At 42.0% G+C, this 20,088-nt stretch overlaps 1 protein-coding gene across 3 annotated transcripts in view; it reads right to left on the bottom strand.

The window, feature by feature from the left end:
• Positions 1-20,088, bottom strand: part of SPSB4 (splA/ryanodine receptor domain and SOCS box containing 4) — a 182,852-nt gene that overhangs the window by 24,446 nt on the left and 138,318 nt on the right. The window lies entirely within an intron of this gene.

Here is a 20,088-nt window from a genome sequence, read left to right as displayed (position 1 = left end):
CTGCCTTATGCAGAGTCCATCTAGCTCAATATTGTTTATCCTGTGTGGTGTAGTGGTTAAGAGCAGTGGACTCGTAATATGGTGAACCGGGTTCGATTCCCCGCTCCTCCACATGCAACTGCTGGGTTAGTCACACTTCTCTGAAGTCTCTCTCAGCCTCATTCCTTTCAAACACCTTTACCTGGATGGATGTGCCCTTGAACCAGGATAGTGTCTACTGCTTCCCTGTATGTAGAGATATATACATAGAAACACCTGGATTTTGCATGGAGGGAATGCAGCCTACTATAAGAACCATGTCTATTGCTCTGCCTGATGTTCGCCTCTGGTCTGACCCACAACTGGCACTTTGGCCCCGAAAGACTGTTCCTGAAGGAAATGTTGCATTCGTGTACGGAAAACGGATCCCCACCACAGCTTCAAACAACACTTTGACATGATCAATGTCAGTTTTGCGAATAAGTTCCCAACATCTCCCCTTGCATCTTCTGTGAACTTTTAATCACCTATAAACACCAAAAGTGGTGTCTGCAGTTTTCAACACTACCACATGCATTTGATGTTGCATAGATAATTAAAAGTCACACCCTACTACATTTGATTAAAATACAAACTGGAGCAAATACAGTAAGCCAGATCTCAAAATGCTTGAGCTCATGGACATTCAATGAAGTTAAGCGCTGAAAGATTCACACAGCGTATAGGTGGAACATGCTCCCACAGGAAGCACCGACTAGGGAAGCTTTAAAAGAGTTTATAGACAAATTCATGGAGGACAAAGCAATGTTCTACATTCATAGTCAGAGGCATTATGCCTCTGAAGTCCAGGGAGTAGCAGTTGGGCAGAGTGCTACTACACCCAAGTCCAGCTCAGCCACTGTGAGAACAAGATTATTATTATATATTGATACCTCTGCTTTTTCCCCTGACAGGAACTCAATGCACCTTACCAATAAAATAAAAACATAGAAAAAAATCTTTAAAAACAATTAGACATTAATAGAATTAAAACACACAAGCACCTATGAAAAGCATACAGATAATTGCAATAAAAACAGCATGGCACCAGCCCTTTCATTTAAAAGTAGTTGGTGCCCCAAAGCCTGCCAGCGAAAGGACAAGGATGAAGCCAGTCAAACTTTTCTAGGGAGTGAGTTCCAAAGTCTGGGATGCTGGTGAGATGAGCCATTCACCTGGTACAACAAAATCATCTTATGTTCTGTCCCCACAAATATCAGTAAAGTTTATTATCTTAACAGTCCACCTACTCATATCCTCTTAGGAAGAATTTTGTTATGTATTTACTACCGGGGTGTGATCTTTTCTATCCAGGAATTGCCCATTATTCAATTATCTCTTGATCCAGCTGCTTCAACAGCTGTGTGTTTACTTCTCAGACAGAGAGGACAGTTATTCAAACAATTAAGATACAGAACAAGGCTTCTGTCAGCACTCATATTAGCCCTTTAGTGGACTGGTAGGGAGCGACAGATAGTGCTGCTTTTCAGAGGGTACTGGAAACCAAAAGGTTACTTTAGTTTATGCCAAGAACTGGAGACTAATAGGCCACATCCACAGTGCATTCTTTGATAAATTATTGTACCTAATCCTTGCAAATTATACATTCACATGTGGCAGTGTACAGCTTTTGCACGTGAACAGAGAGGAGCTGTGTGAAAACAAGGCTAAAATTACCCAGGCAAGACATGTAAAGCACTTTTATGTCATTTTATCACTCATGGCTTCCCCAAATAATCCAGGGAAATATGGCTTCTTAAGAGTGCTGAGAGGTGTCAGGAGATTCCCAGAGTTCCTTGGGAAGAGTGATTTATTGTTAAGCCACTCTGGGAACTGAAGCCCTTTGAGGGGTCTCCTAACAACTCTAAGGACACTCAACAAACTACAGTTCCTGAGATTCTTCAGGAGAAGGTATGCTTGTGAAACATGGTAATGCATGGTGCAACATGGCCTAAAAGTAAGAACCCACCCTTAAGGGTTCATATCGGCATTTTAACATATGGGGCTAAATGATATCGAGCGTCAGAACAACTTGGACACAATAAGGAAATTTTGCCCATGGTGTGACTATTTTCCACCTACCCATTTCTACTCTCTGGCATGCTATCTGTATAACCTAGCAATTCTGAAATATAGACGCGCTTTTACTCTCACAAGATTGAATGTATTGCCCTCGGCTGTACTTGAGGGACAATTCTAACAGATTCCACACGAAAAACGCTTATGTCCCTGTGGAGATGGCAGTACCGAACCCTTATGGCCCACACTCTTTATAAAGACTTGAAGAATGAGGTTATCACCCCTCTTTTCCTGTCCATTCCGGGTCGCCCAACCACTGCCACAGTGTCCTTTCTCTTGGCAGATCAAGATGAGCAGGTGACAGCAAAGGTTGCAAGGTTTTTAGCTTGGGCAATTAGAATAAGATCTACTATTTGACTATTGATTCAAAACCCTAAAATGTATTTTATATAATTGACCTTTTTATTTTTATTCTTTGTATATCGTATTGTTGTTTTATTGCTATGGCCGATGGCTGACACAAAGATTCATTCATTCATTCATATGGGGCTGCAATAAACAATAACTGGAACTTTGGCATTGTGTCTATGAAGTCAGACATTCCCTGTGCACACATGCATGTTATATTTTACTGTGAGGTGTAGGTGTTATCTTTACTGCTGATGCAAAATGCTGTTGATGGGTTACCTCATGGCAAAACGTGACTGTTTATGTGTTGGGGAAAGGGTGGCGCCACTGTGTTTGCTAGCTTGAAGTTTCCTGACTTTGGGATTTCATCTATCTGAGCACTGTAGGCTGTACAAAATGAACAGCCAGGGGGCATAGGAAATAGTTACCCGCCCCCACAAAAAACCTCACATATATCACAGAAACAATTATACCGGGCAAAACCCAATGCAAAAATAAAATTTGTCTTTCTGATAAATTCAAGATTTAATAATGATCTCAAAATAGCAGGCTCTAGCAGACTATTTTCCTCCTTAACTTTCCGAGTTCTCTAACCAATGACTTCATCAGTAAACACTTTGCTGAGGAGCACTACTAAATCTCTAGAACACCTATGTGAGGAATGTGTGGTGTAGGGAGCAGGAAAGAGAAGGAATGCAGACCAAAAAAGAAACCCTAGAATTGTGCACAGCTTTCCACTTACTGATAGAAGATTTGCCAATAGTTTTATAGTGTTAAAGCCCAACAGTAGCCAGATATTCTCAAATAGTTTTGTTAGAGCCACAAGGACACAGAACATAATCAAAAGAACTGCCAGGCCAAAAAAGATTAAAAAGTATGAATTTGCTGCATGGAATTCCCACACAAGTTTTTTTTTAAAATCCCAAAACACACACACAGAGAGACAAAACATTGAAAGTGAGGAAACAGTCATATAGCATTGGTTACTTGCTAAGCAAAGACATGTTCTATTAAAATGCCAAGAAAAAAATAAATGAAGAGAAGAGAGTAAAGGGGGAAGGAGATTGAAGATAAAAGGTTTCATTATCTGACTTCAGGGAGTGTAAAAGCATTGCAATTCTACACTGTTATATAAATTGTTACTTGCTGAAGTAACATTATTTATGGCATTTAAATCCTGCCCTTTCCCGTATCTCAAACAGACAAACACAAAAACGGTTCCATTTTATTCTAGTAACTCAGTGAATTGAAGTTAGGTCAAAAGACAAGATAAAATACAGTGGTTCCTCGGGTTACAGACACTTCAGGTTACAGACTCCGCTAACCCAGAAATACAGTGGTGCCTCGCTAGACAAAATTAATTCGTTCCGCGAGTTTTGTCGTCTTGCGATTCTTTTCGTCTTGCGAAGCACGGTGTTGGGAAAGTTTTGGAAAAGCTTCAAAAATCACCAAAGTCTTTAAAAACCTCAAAAAAGGCTACCACACCGCGTTCTATGAGTTGCTCCTCGAAGTCAAGTCGCAACTGTATTAACGGTGTTAAGAAAAAGGAAACAAACTTGCAAGACGTTTCCGTCTTGCGAAGCAAGCCCATAGGGAAAATCGTCTTGCGAAGCAGCTCAAAAAACAAAAAACCCTTTCGTCTAGCGAGTTTTTTGTCTTGCGAGGCATTCGTCTTGCGAGGTACCACTGTAGTACCTCGGTTTAAGAACTTTGCTTCAGGATGAGAACAGAAATCACACGGTGGTGCGGCAGCAACGGGAGGCCCCATTAGCTAAAGTGATACCTCAGGTTAAGAACAGTGTCAGGTTAAGAACGGACCTCCGGAACGAATTAAGTTCTTAACCCGAGTTACCACTTTAACCTAGTGCAGAAGCCGCACTATGTATGGCAAAGTTGAAACTGCAGCCTCCGGAACCTGGTTTGGCCCGATACAATCACAGAGCTCTGGGCACCTCTGCTTCACAAAGCCCCTGACTTCATTCCTCGCAGAAAAGATTGACAGGGACATGGGGAGGAAAACTACCACTTGCCATGTTGGTTGTGAAGGCAAAAACACGGAAGCCAGAGCTTGGGTTAGTCACATAATTTAAAATGACGTGTTCACTTTTTGGAGTTCACCACACTCTTCTAGAATAAAGCAAAATGTTCACACTGGGCTGGACAATGAATTCCTGAACTAAAACTGGTCTGTAATGTGAATATCTGGGGGTGCCCATTTTATGGTCCTGCACCATCCTGAAATTAAACATGCTGTGGCACAAAAAAGGGTGAGATCTCCTGGCTCTGGAATGCCCTCTCCTCCCAAATCAGATTGGTGGTCAATTCTTTTCCACTTTCAGCACCAATTAAAGAGTTATTTATTTATCCAAGCCCTGGGGTGATTCCTTTGCCTCTACTGTCTGCTGCTCTTAAGTTTATTTTACTGTGGTGTTATTTTATATTTTTACAGGCTGCTGATGTCTTACTTGGTGCTTTATTGTTGGCAATGTATTTTAATGCTGATCCACTGCAACCTGCATTGTGTAATGAATAGAGGGATAAAAACAGTTTGAATAAACAAACATTCACAAGGACAGCCAGTCAAAGCCAGTATCACCTTTGAGGCAACTTCACTAACTTCCAGCTTGTTCCCAGAAAAAACAAAATGCTACTTTAGACCAGTGTTTTCCAACCTTTTTCCGACCGTGATCCCCTTCCTGTGCCTCCCCATGGGTGTAGCCAATGGGGGGGGGGCAGGAGGCAGCTGCCCCACAATAAGTAAAAATCAGCAGAAATCAATACAAAAATGAGCTTCTGTCCTACCCTAACAAATATCCTGGCTATGCACATGCCCCGCCCTCTGTCCTATCAGTACAAAGGTAGCTATTTAAATGTTTTGTTTGTAAATGGAACATGTTTCATCGATAATTTTTATAAATTATACAAGATACAATTACATGAAATGATACATAATGAAATATTGTTGAAGCTGAAAAACATAAGAAGCATGGAGCTGGAAGGTACCCCAAGGGGATGTTAGAATTCCTGCTCCATGATTGCAGTCATGGGATTTTTGTCTTTCACATGATGATATATGTTTTGACTCCACAGAGTGGGAAGTGATGGAGACAGGATGTTTGTGTTACTGTGTTCCGTGAAGTGGGATTATTGTTGTTTTGTTTTTTTTCTCTTTGCTGTCTGATGCTAGAGAGAGAGGGAGCCATGTTGCAGTGCTCTGTGTCTGTTTATATGTAAATAAAGTAGATTAGCCAAAATGCTGAGTTGCTGAGCTCTGTTACACATGATGCGCAAACTCTGCAGATCCCTAAGTGTGCCAGTGTCTGTTGGCATCGGTTGCTGTGATGTTTGGGCTGAAGAAAGCTTATAAAGCTCCTGAACGATCGGCCAGGAGGGATGAAACATGCCAGTCGGGCATGTGTCTTTGCCAGGGTCCTACTCGAGTGTAGGCTGATCTCCTGACAGGGTCATCTTTCTAATGCAACCCCCCTGCAACGTAGGAAACTCAGCTAAAGCATCCATGACAGATGGCCACTCAACCTCTTCTTTATGAGTTTGATGCAAAATATTTGTACACCTTGATACAGCTGGAATACTCCCCAGGTTTGTTGTTTTCTTTCAGGATAGTACTTTGAGTTATCATTTGTGATGTCAGCAGTTATTTCAGACCAATTACTGGAATCGGATCTTTCCAGACAGCATATATTTACAACAGTGTCTATAGTGCCTTACAATAAACTGGCGGATGATTCATGCTATTTTTCTTAGTTGAAGTCATCAGAAGTAATCTGGAGCCACAGTGACAGCATAACTAGATGTAATTCTGTGCGATCTGCCACTTTACATGGGACTAAGGATTCAAAATATAATTTGCTTTGATTTAAAAAAAATATGTTTTGTTGATGGTAAAGATCAGAACACCATTGGCAAAGTATTTCACTGCAGCTTCTTTTGGTAGATACGTTTCTTAAGATTTCAAATGACAATCCTGTAAGAAGAGCCAACTTCATGTGGAGAACAGAAATGTGTCTTCTTTAAACAAACAAATATTTCTCCTACCGATTTGGGATACAATCAGAGACAGTACCATTTTATTGCCATTAACAGCCTACAATTAATTAGATTCTGTATGACTATTTTAATGTGTTAATAGCTTGCTGCGGAGTGGAGGCAGTGCTAGATGTGCTCCAACTGTGAACACTAGCAACAATCCAGAGCATACATATTTAAGGGATAAAAATTGAACCACTATTTATATTCCAATTACTAGTCAGGAGGAATCCGCACAACACAGATCAAGGGAAGGCCTTGCATTGCCCCAGGTTCAGTCCCTGACATTTGCAGGAAGGACTGAGAAATATCTGCATGAAACCCACTTTCAGCCAGTACTGAGCTAGAGGGTCGGACTCTGTCTAAAGCATCTTCCAATGACCCCAAGGAAGAGCTTATCACCAGGAAAATCCTACTTGTGTGAACCTAGTCACATTTTGATGTAACAAAGCATGTCAGCCTGAATGCTTAATATATGTTTACGAGATATTATTATTATTATTATTATTATTATTATTATTATTGTTGTTGTTGTTGTTGTTGTTGTTGTTATTGTTGTTGTTATTATTATTATTATTATTATTATTATTATTATTATTATTATTATTATTATTATTTACATGTACTTCTCAATTCCAAAAATATTTCCAAGGAACTAACTCCAAATGCTTATAAAACAGAGTCATCATCAAAGGGCTTTAATTAGGACCGATGTTAAACCTGAATTATTGCAAATCTCTTGCGACCCGAGCCTTAAACTCTTGCTTTTTGCTGCTTTCCTTGTGCAGCAGAAATCAATTCTTCTCACACTGCATTATTGATGTGGATATGGCAAACAATATCCATAATCCCATTAGCTGACCTCTAAAAGAAATGTTAGCAAGTATGTGATATTTAAGGGGGGTGGGAAGAGGCTGTGAAGCCCTTCCCTAAACTCATGCCTAGTTGGACAGCTCAAGGCTTATTCTGGCACATGGCCTATAAAAACAGCTGTCAGTCAGGTGCTCATGTATTATTCAGGAACTCCATGGGCTTTGTGGGCCCAAACCTCTCTTGTCTCTTGTTGTGAGCATTATCTAGTCAACCATGCAAGGCATTCAGGTTACTACGCAACGTGAGTTACAAGAAATAAGAAGAATATAAATGCCTTTCTTCCAGTTTAAGGATGCACGGTTGTTGTACAAGTTTAAATCATCTTAGCCCCGCTACCATTTGGGGGCACTTGTCTGTGAGAAGTGTCCCATTTGACACTCAGCTATTCATTTTTAGCTGCCTCCCCATTCTGGGCAAGTGCCAATCTGTGCTTGTCCAGCTTCCACTGATCTGACACCTGTGACCCCCCCCCCCACCCCCGCCCGGCTTCAATATTCTGTGTATGAATGTTGCTAATGAAGGAAAGGAGTCCCAACAGGCACACTAGCTGACCTAGGATTTTCATTCACATTTCAGAATATTTAGTGTCCTGTGCAAAATAAATATCTCAACCACATGTGCATTCTTAGGATTGCCATGTCTGCCCGTTAAGTTATCATTAGCATGTTGCTAACAATGACTTCCAGAACTCTGGAGATGCCTGGATGATGCCCCAGTCACAAATTTTCGTGTGCCCCTGGGGCGCAAAAAATTCCTACCTCCATCAATAAAGTGCAGGTGTGTACAGTATACCTGAAGGAGCGTCTCCACCCCATCGTTCAGCCTGGACGCTGAGGTCCTCCTCTGAAGGTCTTCTGGCAGTTTCCTCACTGCAAGAAGTGAAGGTACAAGGAACCAGGAAGGGCCTTCTCGGCAGTGGAACCTTCCCTGTGGAACGCCCTCCCATCAGATGTCAAGGAGATAAAGAACTATACAACTTAGACATCTGAAGGCAGCCCTATATTAGGTAGTTTTTAATGTCTGACATTTTATCATGTTTTGATATGCACCGTGAGCCCCCTAGAGTGGCTGGGGAAACCCAGCCAGTTGGGTGGGCTGTTGTTGTTGCTGTTGTTGTTGTTGTTAAAGAGAGATCATTTCCCAACAGGGCAAAGCCAGTGGCCAGAAGATGACCCAAGAATTCCTCAGGCACTGAATCTTTCAGATGCATTTTCATTGTTCAAAGCTGCTTTGAGAGAATCTTTGATGAGATGCAAGTTATCAAAATTTCTATGTTTCTATGATTCCATATAACAACCTTCTATATAGAGGTGGGTGCTAAAATGTTCACAACATGGATTTCATCTGAGACCTTCTTTTAAAAAAGGAAAGAAATGGAAGGTATTTCATTTTTCAACAACTGAAAACAGGAGGCATGCATGCTATAAAACCAAAGTCAATTTTGTTTAGCTTGGCTGTATCCCAACCTAAACTTTTGGGCTTTAAGCAAGGGGGGAGCTATACAATTTCCCTGCCCCTTCAACCCCCCACAGTTGTTGTTTTTTTAAAGAATACTGGGCTACTTAATTTTATGAGCAGCTCTGCCAAACTAGAATAAACAAGTCTGAAAAACATTCCCACAAAAAGGTTTTTTACATAAACACGCACATAAGAAAAGGGTGGGGGAGAAATCAAACCAATGGGGATTGGAATATATACAATTGAGTAATCCAGGGAGCTAAAAACTCACATGCCAGCTGCTGAGCATGTACGCCTTAGAATAAAATTTCCATTTCCACAAGCTCTTTGCTACTAGGTAAGGTTTCAATGGACATGGATTCTGTTTCCTAATGAGCAAATCCCACACAAACAGACTCTGCACAACTTAGAAAAGAATAAACAATGAACTTTTTGCCAGTCTTTTGGATTCCCATCAGCAAAGATGAACATTACCGATAGCAAAACTTCCTTTGGTTTTGCAGTCTATGTGGTCAGTGCTAATGCACTATAATAATGGATTGGTGGTCAAAGTCGTTAGCTAGAAACTAAAAATGCAGGACAAGAAATAAATCAGGATTGCAATTTTTTTCTTTTCTTCTGAAAGCATTTTTGGAATGCATTGCACAGAAACTCAAGGTAAACCCCAACATATAGCTACAGAAAACAGGAGTGTGTGTGTGTGTCCAGTAAGTAGGTTTGCTTGCAAAGGAAGTCTAGCCTGCATGTTCAAAGTTACACAGGCTCCAGTCACAAGTTACAGAATAAGATCTGACAAACTACACTAAGGGTGTGGGAACTAATTAAGCCATTTGGGGCTAACTATGCCCACCTTGTGTGACATCTGGCACAGGGATCTGTTATCTCAGAATTAAAAACTAACATTGGGGATAAAAGATCTATAGTGGTACCTCAGGTTAAGAACTTAATTCGTTCTGGAGGTCCGTTCTTAACATGAAACTGTTCTTAACCTGAGGTACCACTTTAGCTAATGGGGCCTCCCACTGCCGCCACGCCCCGGAGCACGATTTCTGTTCTCATCCTGAAGCAAAGTTCTTAACCCGAGGTACTATTTCTGGGTTAGCGGAGTCTGTAACCTGAAGCATCTGTAGAAGCGTCTGTAACCTGAGGTACCACTGTATTCTCTCTGATCTTAGCTCTATGCACCAGAATGCTAAGCTAGGAGATAAGCTTATACAGCTGTCTTTTACCAAAGAAGAGAATGTGCAAGCACATACATAGTGCTAAACTGCTCTTTCAGCTCTATGTATCTTTAAAGGGGAACCACCCTTCCCTCATGATGGAGGAAGTGGGTTGGGAGAGGGTTTCTCAGGCAACAGGGTACCACTGCACCCATAAGGCGCCATGCTAATGACCCCAGAGTTGGATTAGTAATTATTTTCATTTGTTGATAATAACCCTGGAAAAGTTGTTTGGACAAGAGACTTTGGAGATCTTCTGCCAGTCATTACAAAATGGACCAATGATCACATGTATTGAAAGGCAGCGTCAGAATATTCAGTCTCCACATCAAGTGTAGGTGTTCCTTGTTAAATGTTCATGCTGCAAGAAACCAAGAACATTGTTTTGTATACTTGCTGCTGCAAACCAGCAAGGTTACCCTTCTAAACTTTCTAGCAGAGGTTGCAAAGATACACCTTTTGCACATCATGTGGCTTGCTTATACAGTACCGGCTCCAATTTATTGCAAAATAAGCTCCTGTAAGAGTAAGTCAAAGCAGAGACTCCGTTTTTCTTCCCCCAAAGGGATACTGTTTACACACTTTGAAAACAAAACACAAATAATAGAGATGTTTTATGGGCCCTTGAACAAGGACAACACAGCATTTCCCCCCATTCCTCATGGTACACTCAGCCTTGCAAGACAACATCTAAGAGCAGATGCAAAGTGTGTTCTGTATCCCACTCTTCTCCCCAGCTAGAACATTAGCCTGCCACTGCCCAAAAACATTTTTCAATATTCTATACAGAATGTTCCTGTATGCAATTACTTTTAATGACAAACTGCGACAGTCCAGAGAAGTACTTATGCTCTCCTACTTCCCCGAGAAACGAGATATTATGTTCAAGTTAGCATTTGTAAAGAAGATTTACCACCTGCCTTTCAGACAGGGGAAAAAATGGGACTAGTAAAGGGGGGGGGGCAGATAGCTACCTTAATAAAAATCTATTGTCTTGGTAGCATCGCCAACCTTGGGGGGGAGGGCGCCTGTGGGCACATTTGCAAAATCAGAGAAACTTTCAGGAGCAACACACATAACCACACAACGAAGCACACGCACATTCTTAGTATTAAAGAGCCAATCTGAACTGTCACATTATACTAAAACAATAGTTTGCTTCTTACTGAATATCCTCCTTTTCTATCCATCTGCATTTGGCACTGACATATGCAAACCTCCCCATTTAAAGTATCAATCCCTTTCAGACGTAAGTACGGCAATGATGGGGCACGTCAAAGATGATAAAGGTAAGTGATTGGAACTGGCATTTTGTCCTGGAAACATCTGCTATCACAAGTATGATGTTTATGAGGGAACAAAATGGTTGGAGAGAGCATTAACTTGCTTGTTCTTACATACAGCTATCAATTATGAGGCCTTTTCACAAGAGATACAAGGAGGAAAGGGGTTTTGTCCAGAACGGGGACTTTGTTATTATTGTTGACATGGGACAGAAAAGTGGAAGAGTGCCAACTTTAAAAATCAGTTGCCCATTGTGGCTGGTTTTGAGTTCACATTTACATTTCAGTAATGAGAAATGCAACACAGTACACAGATCCAAGTGACACTTGTGAAAAACACCATAATTTGAAGCAGTATACAACAACAGTTCAGCTGTAACATTACCAACACCTACAATTAGAAAATGTGAAAGCACCACACCCATGGCTGTTATGGCATCTGCCCTGTTCTTAAATCTTGGGATAATTATTCCTGTCTCTAAGTATTTCTCATCTACAAAATACAAGCCATCAACTGGATGCCTTTCCTGAGTCATGCATTAGAACTCCTTGTCTGTAGCCATTAGGGAAGGGCCATTGCTCAGCTGTAGAGCATCTTCTTCACATGCAGAACAGCTGAGGTTCAATCCTCCCGCCTCTCCAGGTAGGGATGGGAGAATTTCCTGCCTGAAATGATGCACAACCGCTGCCAGTCGCTGCTGACAAGACTGGGCTTGATAGTCCAATGGCCTGATATAATATAAGGCAGATTCCTATGTTGCTATGTACAAACTCTCAACAAGTGCAACAGGTTATCCCCATGATTCTACATTATTTGCATATCCCCTTGTCCCACGGTACTGTTTTTAACCTTGCTCCACAGCTGGTGAACTCTGGGGTTGTAATTTACACAAAATGGGGGAGCGGAGAGATTTCATAAACAGGAACCCTCTGCCCGATCTGCTATATAATCCTTAGGAGAAGGCAGCGTTATATCTGCATCAGTTCTCTGTGCTCCTCTAAAATTCAGTGGGTCAACCTTATTTCTCTCTGAAGCACTGAAACGTATCACTGAAACTGGAGCACTACCAGCAGCCATATGGCTTATACCACAATCAGACATCTGAATAAGCAATTTCACTTTACAGTGGCTTTGGGGAACAGAAATCCAGTACTTTAAAAAAAAAACACACCCCAAAACTCCCATGTCCTATATAAATTAACATGTTCTTAAACCAATTCACTAAAATATAACAAGATTGAGTTCAGATTCAGGGAAATAAAAACACCGAGGCTGTCTAAATAAAATACTGACATGCATTCCTAAAGCTCAATTAAGTGAAAGACAACTTCTCTACATGACTACTTATCCCTCAGATACAGCCAACTCAGTACGGTCAGGGTAAATAAGAGAGTAATTTAATGCATTTGAAACTGTGAGAAAGACTGACATCTATATTCAGTCAGCGGTGGAGGAAGCGCTGCACTCCCAGTGGTAAGTACCACCCGCATTTTGTCACCCCCCCCAGTGGTGACACCCAGAGTGGCCCGCACCCACCACATACCCCTTCCTCCGACCCCGTATTCAGATCTATCTTAAATTAGTAAGGTAAAGGTAAAGGACCATTAAGTACAGTCAAAGGTGTCTATGGGGTGCGGTGCTCATCTTGCTTTCAGGCCAAGGGAGCCAGCGTTTGTGGACAGACAGCTTTCTGGGTCACGTGGCAAGCATGACTAAACCGTTTCTAGTGCACGGAACACCGTGACGAGTGATGAGTGCCAGAGTGCATGGAAAAGCTGTTTACCTTCCTGCTGCAGTGGTACCTATTTATCTACTTGCACTAGCATACTTTCGAACTGCTAGGTTGGCAGAAGCTGGGACAGAGCAATGGGAGCTCACCCAGTCGCGGGGATTCAAACCACCGACCTTCTGATCAACAAGCCCAAGAGACTCAGTGGTTTAGACCACAGCGCCACCCATTCCCTTCCCTTCTTTTACCTTTTAGTAAAGATAGAGAGAGGTCTGTCACTGGGCAATAAATGCTGCCGCCTGGCTAAAGCGTTGTGTGTTAGTCAAAACAAGGTTAAAAAAGGCCAGGATTCTAAGATATATTTTTGCATGCAGCGAAGAGCATTACATCCAAATTCCACTTCAACAGTTCCTACTGAAGAGCCAATATGTTTTTTTAAACTGCATAACAGCTTGCCATTTCAACAGTGGGAGCTGCTGAAGTGAAAACAGAAGTGAAGCTCTAGGCAATGCAAACGGTGTGCAAAACGCACACATAGGTTCTTCTGAAAACCAGCCAAGAAAATATTTCCTAAACTCACAATGAATGGAATCCAAATATCCACTTTAGGCAAGCCCAAGGGTTTGGCGCATGATATATTTTGCCTTTCAAACCCACATGCCATATGAAAAATGCTTTTGAAAAACTCTCCATCAACCTACCCAGTTTAAAGAGTGGTTTGCCACTTGACAAAGGAGACTACAATATTCATTAGCCATTCCCTTATAAAAAGCCTAGGTGCTTAGGGAAAATTCTTGATGATATTCCAATACACAAGCTAATACAATGCATAATTACAAATATTTGTGGAGTTTACTAGGACTCCACTGGTATTAATCTTGCATTGTGTAGTTTTTGAATTTGATGGCCCCAAGAGTGCATTTCCCCAAGTTGATTACAGGCTCTTTTACAGAGAGATACCAATCGAGGCCACTCAAACAAAAACAAAAATAGAAGACCATAAAAGTTAGGAAAGATATTGAGCAGTACATAGTCTACATCAACTTGCAAGTCTGCTGAATCTACACGGAGGAAGAGGCCAATTTATTTTCCTTTTCCAAGATGCTTAGCCAAGAATGTGAAGAATTTAGAATGAACTGAACCAGCAAAATGTGTAGAGATGGTGTTATTAGACATTTATAGTTACTTTACAAATATGCTAGCAGCAGACGGCAGGACCCTTCAACTTTCACAAACATACAAGAGTGCTTGGAGCCAAGAAACAGCATAAAACTGTATGGCATATTTTAGAGGGCACACAAACACAAGCTTGTTCAAATGATAGACAAATTCTCTTTGACACAAACAAGGAAATAATTTTCAATTGCACTCTCCCCTCAAAATGAAACTCTTGTCCATTAAAAAGTTTGAGGGAGGAGAAAGATGGATGTAGGAAAGTTCTCTACATCATTACTGTAATTATTACAAATAAATAATAAAGAACAAGAACATTCAAGAACATACCTCGGGTCACAAAAATCCCTTATAACACATTTCCCCCCTTAGAATAAAACCGAAGCGGCCAAGAAAAAGAAGCACGTTTTGAGAATTATGCAAAGCAGTGAAAACTAAGATAACTTTTGTAATCCGGCATGGTGAAAAAATAGGTTGCAAGCATAGGTGCAATAGGTTGCATAACAGAGGAGCTGACCTTCAATAAAGTCTTTGCAAAGGCTGCCCCAATAAGCCCCTGCAAGCATAGGTTGCAAGCATAGGTTGCAAGCATAGGTGCAATAGGTTGCATAACAGAGGAGCTGACCTTCAATAAAGTCTTTGCAAAGGCTGCCCCAATAAGCCCCTGCAAATATGTGAAAGTATTATCTAATTCACTTATTTCATATACAGCGGTACTTCGGGTTACATACGCTTCAGGTTACATACACTTCAGGTTACAGACTCCGCTAACCCAGAAATAGTACCTCGGGTTAAGAACTTTGTTTCAGGATGAGAACAGAAATCATGCTCCGGGGGTGCAGCGGCAGCAGGAGGCCCCATTAGCTAAAGTGGTGCTTCAGGTTAATAACAGTTTCAGGTTAAGAATGGACCTCCGGAACGAATTATGTACTTAACCCGAGGTACCACTGTAAAAGCCTAACAAATATAGACCAAAGCGGTGAGCACAATGGCCATTTACATTTTCCGCAAACTGGAAAGCTGGGGTGCGACAGGGAGAGGTGGGGCAGGAAGGTGATGAGGTTGGGATTGTGCGGGCACCCTAACAGAAACCTCTCTGCCCTGTCTCTGCTTTGCTTCAGTAAGTGGCAGCAATGCCACTGTCAGGAGAGCTATGCCATGATCTCGGTCTGGCTGCTTCTCGGTCTACAAACCTGCAAGAGAGGGCCTTCTCGGTGGTGGTTCCCAAACTTTGGAACTAGAGAAATTAAACTGACTGGCTTTCATGTCGTCCTGTTGGCAGGTGAAGACTTTCTTGTTACAACAGGATTTTGGGAACTGACTGCTTTTAAGGAAAGGGCTAGTGCAGGCTTCCTCAACCTTGGCCCTCCAGATGTTTTGAGACTACAATTCCCATCATCCCTGACCACTGGTCCTGCTAGCTAGGGATCATGGGAGTTGTAGGCCAAAAAAATCTGGAGGAATCCTGGGCTAATTCTACGATGTTTTTTGTTGTAATGATCTCTGTGTTTCAGTACACATATATCATAATTCTATTAATGATCATTTGTTTTTAATGATTGTTTCCCCTACATATTTTTAAGCTGTTTTTATTTTAGCTGTAAGTCACCATGAGTCTCTGTCAGGGGTAAAAGGCAGGGTATAAGTAAATATAATAATCATGAAATTCACATTCAAGGGGGGGAAATTTGCACAATTTTTCATAATTGGCTAATGTGTACTTTTTCTTCCCAATAGGAATGTGTCCCATTGCTCATTCATCAAGCACTCTTTGGTGAGGGCACAATCCAAACTCCTGCTTGGGAGCAGTGGGGATCAAGCTCTTGAGCTACTTGTGCCAGCCAGGAAGGGGAGGGTGGGGCAGTAATTGCACTATTCTTTTAAAGTCCTAACTCCTTTCTGCTCTTTGCTTCACCTAACAGAAGTCACTGCAGGCAACAGAAAGGACCTTTTTCTTAAAGTGCAGCATCCTTCATTCTATAGCTTGGGTATATTAAAACCAGTGGGGGTTATATCATAGGATTTATGTGAGATGTGAAGATCACTGGTGGCTTACAACTAGCGATAGATGGGGGCAAACTGCGATCCAGTTCACATTTAAAGGCAAACCTTTAAAAATGTATTTGAGTTAACAGTGATCTGTCGGTAGGCTTCATGGTTCCCCACTGGTCTCTGAAGCTCACACAGTCAAGGCACTTAGACAGGTTTCCTTAATTACTTTTTCTAGGAATCATTATTTTCCCTCCAGAGAGTGAACGTGTGGCTCTAGTATGCTGGATTGTTGCGCAAGTATTGCAGCGATACTGCAGAACCTAAGATTTGCCCAGAGTAGCAGACTGGGTGCTGTAACAAATTGAGAAGACTTCTTGGAAAAGCAGATATATTGTTGAAAGAAAGGGTTTTTTTTACATAAGAATATCTACCTGGTTTTCATAAGTACAATAAAACATTTAAAAAGAATATTCGGCAAAATGTTACTGGGGCATTGTGTTACTAGTATGCTGCTGATGCTGTTGATGCCCAGCTCTATTTTGTAGTATCTGAATCAGGAGAAGCCATGCATGTCCTAAACTGGTGTCCAAATGCACTTATGAGCTTGATGACGGCTAGTAAACCATGGCTGAATCCTGACAAGATGGATGGGAACTGGGTGGGCCTGGGAATTAGATGTATACCAGCTTTTGGATGGATATCCTATGAAACCACAGGTGAGTGGTCTGGAGGTGCTCATAGATTAATCCCGGCTATTAGAGGCCCTATGTGGCCAGACAGCCCACTATGAAATTCACCAACTACAGCATGAAGCTACTAACATGAGTTTGACCAAACTGCGGGAGGCAGTGGAAGACAAGAGTGCCTGGGGTACTCTGGTCCATGGGGTCATGAAGAGTCGGACACAACTAATAATAATAATAATTTATTTATACCCCACCCATCTGGCTGGCGCCACTACCGAGAAGGCCCTCTCTGCCTGGTTCCCTGTAACTTGGCTTCTCGCAGTGAGAGAACTGCCAGAAGGCCCTCGGCGCTGGACCTCAGTGTCCGGGTAGAATGATGGGGGTGGAGACGCTCCTTTAGGTATACTGGACTGAGGTCATTTAGGGCTTTAAAGGTTAGCACCAACACTTTGAATTGTGCTAGGAAATGTACTGGGAGCCAATGTAGGTCTTTCAAGACTGGTATTATGTGGTCTCAGCAACAGCTCCCAGTCACCAGTCTAGCTGCCGCATTCTGGATTAGTTGTAGTTTCCAGGTCACCTTCAAAGGTAGCCCCACGTAGAGCACATTGCAGTAGTCCAAGCGAGAGATAACCAGAGCATGCACCACTCTGGTGAGACAGCCTGCAGGCAGATAGGGTCTCTGCCTGCGTACCAGATGGAGCTGGTAAATGGCTGCCCTGGACACAGAATTGACCTGCACCTCCATGGACAGCTGCGAGTCCAAAATGACTCCCAGGCTGTGCACCTGGTCCTTCAGGGGCACAGTTACCCCATAATCTGTTAGCCACCATCCATCCTCCAACCACCTTCAGACACTCACCCAGGAAAGGTCCTGCCTTCACTGCCTTCACTGGTTCTGATTTGAAAGAGAGGTAGAGCTGGGTATCATCCACATATTGATGAACACCCAGCCCAAACCCCTTGATGATCTCTCCCAGCGGCTGCATGTAGATGTTGAAAAGCATGGGGGAGAGGACGGAACCCTGAGGTACCCCACAAGTGAGAGCCCAGGGGTCTGAACACTCATCCCCCACCACCACTTTCTGAACACGGCCCAGGAACAGTGTATAACACTGTATAACAGTGCCCCCAGCTCCCAGTCCCTCTAGACGGTCCAGAATGATGTTATGGTCGATGGTATCAAAAGCCGCTGAGAGATCCAGCAGAAGTAGGAAACAGCTCTCACCTTTGTCCCTAGCCTGCCGGAGATCATCGACCAGTGCGACCAGTTTCAGTCCCATGTTGAGGCCTGAATCCTAACTGGAAGGGATCCAAACGACTAAACAACAACTACAACTACAACTACAACTACAGCATCTGAAGGGGCACAACGTTCCCATCCCTAGTCTAGATTTCGGCCAATGGTTTCATTCATATATATACACAGTGAATCAAGTTCAAAGTTTCTTAGTTAAGTAAATTATTACAGTGGTGCCTCGGAACTCAAACGTAATCCATTCCGGAAGACCATTCGACTTCCAAAATGTCTGAGTTCCGAGGCACGGCTTCTGATTGGCCGTCAGCTTGGTTTTTGCACAGTGGAAGCCGCATTAGACATTCATGTTTCGAGGAACATTCGAAAACCGGAGCACTGACTTCCAGGTTTTTGACGTTTGAGAATGGAGCTGTTTGAGTTACGAGGTAACACTGTATAGAGAAACAAGACTACAATCATGCTGTTACATAATATACTCATGGAAGTTTTGGTAGATAAGCCCTTTGCAGGGAGAGGGGTAAAATCCTGTTTTGTCTGTGAAGTTGTTTCTATTTTTAGCTATCTGAACACAGCCTTGCTCAGGGCCATTTCTATTTGCTTACAGTTCGTTTTCTATTCAGCCAACTTCTGTCAACTTCCAAAAGAATTACAAAGCATTTTCTGTATAGATAATATTTCCCAGGTTAACCTCAATTGCTATAAAACTTTGAGGTCCTTTTATCTTCCTTTTAAGATGTTAGAAGTTTCATTGAAAATACAGCTACAGTGTCCTGGCAAGAGTTCAGTTGATAAAAACTCCTAATGGGAAGGGGCTATTTTAAAAATATAGTTATAAAGGTGAAAGTTAAAAGGTCCAAGCCTTTGTGATTTTTTTAAGAGCTAGCACACAAAAACAGAGAAAGTTCATAAGGAGAATAATTTAGACACCCTTTTTGAGGCTAAAAGGAAAGAAAGTGGAGCTAAGAAAGATGCAGCCAACAGTATTTGTACCTTTTCAGACGATGCTCCTTTTTGCTCACTGGTTTTATTTAGTGAGCCAGATCGCCCTATCTGCAAACTCATAGGATAAATTTAAAACGAACTTAAAAGCTTAGCCTTGCAAGGTGTTTTTGATTTTTTTAAAAGGTGTGTTAGTCAACCTTCATGGTGTAGAACTTGAACCCTCTTTATGTATAGAAATACACACATGGAAAAGGCCTCAACATACAACACTGGCAAAACTCCATGTGGCAATCCATTTTTGCAAGCCTCTGCCTGCTGATCCTTAGAGCAGGAGTTAGACCTCACTTTGACAGAACAGAATAAAGTTGAAGGCCATTGATGCTTCAAATCCAGACTGGGAAGCAGCAGATTGAGAAATCTAGAGCAGCCTGAGTTCTCCTCCACTATTTTGGCATCACAGTGATAGCTGCATCAGGCAAAAAGTTTTATTTGTTTCTATACCACCAAACATAAAAAGTAAAAAAACTCAATGTGATCACCAACATAAAATCACCAAGGAAAAGAACAGTATAACTTGCAATTCAAATTAATCATGAACTTAAGCAGACCACCCCTCAGGGATAATTTGAGTGAACAAATGAGCATTAAGCAGGCTCTGAATCACCAGGACTGTAGATATTTATTGAGAGTGCATGCCAAGGTCTTGTTACACTCAAGGTGCTGTTTTTAGCAAACGTAAGATGAACCTTATGAGAATGCAGCAGTACTGAAATTGTCTCTCCCAACTGCAACTCCCATCATCCCCAATGGTCAGTGGTGGCCAGTGGACAGGGATGATAGGAGTTGTAGTGAAGCAGCACCTGGAGGGCACCACATTGGCCATCCCTGATTTAATGTATGAAGCACCAGCTGTAAGTGTAACACTGTACAAACACAGGTGCAATCCTGTCCAAGAGGAGGGTCACAACCAGTGGCGTAGCG

The sequence above is a fragment of the Podarcis bocagei genome (assembly GCF_964188305.1).
Source record: "Podarcis bocagei genome assembly, chromosome: 4".
NCBI classification, from domain to species: Eukaryota; Metazoa; Chordata; class Lepidosauria; order Squamata; family Lacertidae; genus Podarcis; species Podarcis bocagei.
This window is presented reverse-complemented; position numbering and strand designations above follow the sequence as displayed.